The sequence below is a fragment of the Theropithecus gelada genome, chromosome 4, assembly GCF_003255815.1.
Source record: "Theropithecus gelada isolate Dixy chromosome 4, Tgel_1.0, whole genome shotgun sequence".
NCBI classification, from domain to species: Eukaryota; Metazoa; Chordata; class Mammalia; order Primates; family Cercopithecidae; genus Theropithecus; species Theropithecus gelada.
In genome coordinates this window covers 33,912,966-33,918,778 of record NC_037671.1, presented here as the reverse complement: position 1 = coordinate 33,918,778, position 5,813 = coordinate 33,912,966, and the positions used below count along the sequence as shown (strand labels likewise).

Here is a 5,813-nt window from a genome sequence, read left to right as displayed (position 1 = left end):
TCTGGGGTGGTGAGGCTCAGCCTTGGGGATTCCCCAACTCCCCAGCTTCTCTCTTCTCCCTCTCCCAACCTGTCGGGTCCTTTTTCCCGGATACTGATGACACGGCGCCAGTGCTCACTCCCATTGGGTGTCGGGTTTCGAGAGCAGCCAATCAGCGCCGCCACGGTTCCCGGTTTTAAAGTTCCCGCGGACACACCCGGACTCCGAGTCTCCACAGACGCCAAGGATGGGATCTTGGCTCCCAGAACCCTCCTCCTGCTGCTCTCGGGGGCGCTGGCCCTGACCGAGACCTGGGCAGGTGAGTGCGAGGTCGAGAGGGAAACGGCCTTTGCGGGGAGGAGCGAGGGGCCCGCCCGGCGGGGTGCAGGACTCGGGGAGCCGCGCCGGGGGGAGGGTCGGGCGGGTCTCACCTCCTCCCGCACAGGCTCCCACTCCATGAGGTATTTCGGCACCTCAGTGTCCCGGCCCGGCCGCGGGGAGCCCCACTTCATCTACGTGGCCTAAGTGGACGACACGCAGTTCGTGCGATTCGACAGCGACGCGGCGATTCCGAGGATGGAGCCGCTGCGCCGTGGGTGGAGCCGGAGTGTTGGGGGCGGGAGACACGAGGCGCCAAGACCCACGCAGAGAATTTCCAAGTGAACCTGCGGACCCTGCTCCGCCGCTACAACCCGAGCGAGGCCAGTGAGTGACCCCGGCGCGGGGCGCAGGTCACGACCCCTCTCCATCCCCAACGGAGGGCCCGGGTCGTCCCCGAGTCTCCAGGTCCGAGATCCACCCGGAGGCTGCGGGACCCGCCCCGATCCTCCACCCAGGAGAGCCCCAGGCGCCTTTACCCGGTTTCATTTTCGGTTTGGGCCCAAATCCCTGTGGGTTGGTCGGGGTGGGGCGGGGCGGGGCTGACCGCGGGGGCGGGGCCAGGGTCTCACACCATCCAGGAGATGTAGGGCTGCGACCTGGGGCCACATGGGCGCTTCCTCCGCGGGTATGACCAGTTAGCCTACGATGGCAAGGATTACCTCGCCCTGAACGAGGACCTGCGCTCCTGGACCGCAGCGGACACCGCGGCTGAGATCTCCCGGCGCAAGTGGGAGGTGACCCTTGAGGCGGAGAGGGTGAGAGCCTACCTGGAGGACAGGTGCCTGGTGTGGCTCCGCAGATACCTGGAGAACGGGAAGGAGACGCTGCAGCGCGCGGGTACCGGGGGCCACGGGGCGCCTTCACCATCTCTTGTAGATCTCCCAGGCTGACCTCCCGCCAGGAGAGGAGGAAAATGGGAACAAAGCTAGAATATCGCCCTCCCTCTGCTCCTGAGTGGGAAGAATCTTCCTAGGTTTCCGGATCCTGTACCAGAGAGTGACTCTGAGGGCCCACCTGCTCTCTGGGACAATTAAGGGATGAAGTCTCTGAGGGAATGGAGGGAAGACAATCCCTGGAATACTGATCAGCAGTCGCCTTTGACCCCTGCAGCAGTCTTGGGCACTGTGACTTTATCTCTCAGGCCTTGTTCTCTGCCTCACACTCAGTGTGTGTGGGAGTCTGATTCCGGCTCTTTGAGTCCCTCGGCCTCCACTCACGTCAGGACCAGAAGTTGCTGTTCCTCCCTCAGAGCCTAAAACTTTCCAAGAAATAGGAGATTGTTCCAGGTGCCTGTTTCCAGGCTGGTGTCTGACTTCTGTGCTCCCTTCCCCACCCCAGGTGTCCTGTCCATTCTCAGGATGGTCACATGGGCACTGCTGGAGTGTTCCATGAGAGGTGCAAAGTGCCTGAATTTTCTGACTCTTCCCCTCAGAACCCCCAAAGACACATGTGACCCACCACCGCATCTCTGACCATGAAGCCATCCTGAGGTGCTGGGCCCTGGGCTTCTACCCTGCGGAGATCACACTGACCTGGCAGTGGGATGGGGAGGACCAAACTCAGGACACGGAGCTTGTGGAGACCAGGCCAGCAGGGGACGGAACCTTCCAGAAGTGGGCAGCTGTGGTGGTGCCTTCTGGAGAGGAGCAGAGATACATGTGCCATGTGCAGCATGAGGAGTTGCTGGAGCCCCTCACCCTGAGATGGGGTAAGGAGGGGGACTGGGGGGTCATGTCTCTTCTCAGGGAAAGCAGGAGCGCTTCTGCAGGGTCAGGGCTGAGCCCTGGGGGTCAGGGCCCCTCACCTTCCCTTCCTTTCCCAGAGCAGTCTTCCTAGCCCACCATCCTCATCGCAGCCATCATTGCTGGCCTGATTGTCCTTGGAGCTGTGGTCACTAGAGCTGTGGTTGCTGCTGTGATGTGGAGGAAGAAAAGCTCAGGTAGGGAAGGAGAGAGGAGTGGGGCCTGACTTTTCTTGTCCCACTGGGTGTTTCAAGACTCAGGTAGACGTGTGTCCTGCCTCGTTACTGGGAAGTACCATCCACACACACAGGCCTACCTAGCCTGGGCTCTGTGTGCCAATACCTACTCTTTATGAAGCACCTGTGACAATGAAGGACAGAATATCACCTTGATGAGTGTGGTGATGGGGACCTGATCCCAGCAGTCACAGGTCAGGGGAAGGTCCCTGCTGAGGACAGACCTCAGGAGGGCAGTTTGTCCAGAACCCACACCCACTTTCCTCATGTTTCCTGATTCAGCCCTGGGTCTGCAGTCACATTTCTGGAAACTTCCCTGGAGTCCAAGACTAGGGGTTTCCTCCAGGACCTCATGGCCCTGCCTTCCCCCTAGCCCTCACAGGACATTTTCTTCCCCCAGGTGGAAAAGGAGGGAGCTACTCTCAGGCTGCGTGTAAGTTGGGGACTGGGATGTGGAGAAGCTCACCCACCCCATAATTCCTCCTGTCCCACGTCTCCTGCGGGCTCTGACCAGCTGCTGTTTTTGTTTTACCCCAAGGAGCAATGGTGCCCAGGGCTCTGATGTGTCTCTCAGGAATTGTAAAGGTGAGACCCTGGGAATCTGAAGTGGGTGGGGGTAGGGCAGAGGGGAAAGGACTGGGTTATGGGGATTCTTTGATTGGGACATTTTGAGTGTGTGGTGGGCTGTTCAGTGTCACTACTTACCATGACTGACCTGAATTTGTTCATGACTATTGTTTTCTGTAGCCTGAGACAGCTGCTTTTTGTGGTACTAAGATGATGGGATTTTCTCATGCCTCCCCTGTGTGACGTCAAGAGCCTCTGGCATCTCTTTCTGCAAAGGCATCTGAATGTGTCTGCGTCCCTGTTAGCACAATGTGAGGAGGTGGAGAAACAGCCCACCCCCGTGTCCACCGTGACCCTCGTATCCACACTGACTTGCATTCCTTCCCCAATCATCTTTCCTGTTCCAGAGAGGTGGGGCTGGATGTCTGCATCTCTGTCTCAACTTCGTGGTGCGCTGAGCTGCAACCTGTTACTTGGCTGGTGAAAATAAGAATCTGAATATAAATTTGTGTTTTCTCAAATTCTTGCCATGAGAGGTTGATGGATTAATTAAAGGAGATGATGCCTAAAATTAGAGAGAGGAATTAAAGACCTGAGAACCTTCCAGAATCCACCTGTTTTCTGTGCAGAGTCTGTTGCAGGTGGGGACTGGAGAAGGCTACGTGGGGCTGAGTGTGAATTGGGCCTGTGCCCAGTTGGTGTTGAGTCCATCATGGGCTTTATGGGGTCAGTCCTCAGCTGGGTCACCTTCACTGCTCCATTGTCTTTGTCCCTTCAATGGAAACTTGTCCTGTAGGAACTGTGGTCACAGAAACTCAGACATCGCCCAGGGTGGCCTCTGCACACAGCAGTCACTGTGCTATTGAGAGACAAATTTTGAGAGCCATTCAGCTCCTGCCCTCCTAATAGTCCTCTTTCCTAGATTATATTTTCCATCTTCTCTTTAATATTTCAGTTTTATTTTTTATGAATTTTCTATTTTTATGGATACATAACAGTTGTACATATTTGTGGGGTACATATGATATTTTGATACAAGCATATGATGTGTAATCATCAAATCTGAGTAACTAGGATATCCATCTCTTCAAACATTTATAGTTTCCTTGTGTTGGGAACATTCTAAATCTTCTCTTCTAATTTTGAAATATACATTATTGTTAACTATAGTTTCCCTATTATGCTACTGGATACTAGGTCATATTCCTTCTATCTGACTGTTTTACCCATTAATCAACCTCTCATCAACCCCTGCCTCCCTACTGCCCTTCCCAGCCTCTGGTAACCACCATTCTATTCACTACTTTGTTGAGATCAATTTTTGTAGCTCCCACATATAGGAGGGAGTGATATTTGTCTTTCTGTGCCTGGCTTACTTTACTTAACCTAATGTCCTCCATTTCCATCCATGTTGCTGCACCCAACCTTTTTAAAGGAACCAGTTTCTGGAATTAGCGGAGAGGAGGGATCCCATAATTTTTCTTCTTAGGTATGTTTCTGGTGGAACTGCTATTCTACTCTGCTCTCCTACCCTCTCTCTCTGCCCTGGTTCCAGTAATCTTGGTGTTGGCTCCAGTCCAAACTCATGAATCTATAAAGCAGAGTCTAATTTAGAGTTATATTTTTTTGTAAAATTGGATCCATAGTCTAGATTTTTTCTTTCCTGAAGAGAGAAACCTGATTATGTGCTGCAGAGTGTGTGTGTGTGTGTGTGTGTGTGTGTGTGTGTATGTTGGGGAAGGGGAGTTGGTGTAGGGAGGGCACAAGCAGCCCTGTTGAGAAAAGCACAGGCCATCCCGAATGTCAGTGTGAGGGAACCTTGTGCTGTAGCTGTCACAAAACAGTATTTGGCCTGAGGCTATGTTAATAAAGCTATTGCCTTTAGAATAGGGAGGTGTGCTACAGTGATCATTCATTCAACTGACCTTTGTTGTCTGACAGACATAGGACACCGTGGTTTTGCATCTGGGGAACATAACTGAAGTAAAATCAGAAAAATTTTTGGCCTTGTGGGGCATGTGTTCCAGTGGGAAGAAGCAGAGGATAGATACACTATGAGCAGAGTAAGGAAGAAAGATGCTAGAAGACAGCAAGTGTCTGCGGGTAGGTGATCCAAGGTGGCTGTTGTAGTGTGGCCTTGTTGCAAAGGTGACCTTTGAGGAAAGATTTGAGGGACATGAGTTATCCATGAGGATGTCTAGGGAAGTTCTTTCCAGACAGGGGAACCTCCAGTGGAAATACACTATGGCAGGAAGGTGTCTGTGTGCCAAGAAGAGCAAGGAGGCCAGGAGGGCTGGACAGAGAGAAACTGAGATGAAGGCAGAACTGTGGCCAGAGCAGGTGGGCCTGGAGGGTGTGGTGAAGGATCTGATTTTTGCTCTAAGTGAGATGGGAGTTAGAGGATAGTTTTGAGCAGAAGTGGGACATGGTACAACTTCTCTTTTAAAAGGATCTCTCTGGATTGCTGGCAAGATGGCCGAATAGGAACAGCTCTGGGTTCCAGCTCCCAGTGAGATCGACGCAGAAGGTGGATGATTTCTACATTTCCAACTGAGGTACCTGGTTCATCTCACTGGAACTGGTTGGACAGTGGGTGCAGCCCAAGGACGGTGAGCCGAAGCAGGGTGGGACGTTGACTCACCCAGCAAGCACAAGGGGTTGGGGAACTCCCTCTCCTAGCCAAGGGAAGCCATTAGGGACTGTACCGTGCACTCCGACACAGATACTGTGCTTTTCTCATGGTCTTTGCAACCTGCAGACCAGGAGATTCCCTCTGGTTCCTATACCACCAGGGCCCTGGGTTTCCAGCACAAAATGGGCGACCGTTTGAAGAGACACTGAGCTAGCTGCAGGAGATTATTTTCATACTCCAGTGGTACCTGGGATGCCAGTGAGAAAGAACTGTTCA

The 5,813-nt window shown here is 53.3% G+C and overlaps 1 pseudogene; it reads left to right on the top strand.

Moving 5' to 3' along the window:
- The first annotated feature begins 424 nt into the window (after positions 1-424).
- LOC112622433 lies at positions 425-3,255 on the top strand (annotated as a pseudogene).
- Positions 3,256-5,813: the final 2,558 nt, after the last annotated feature.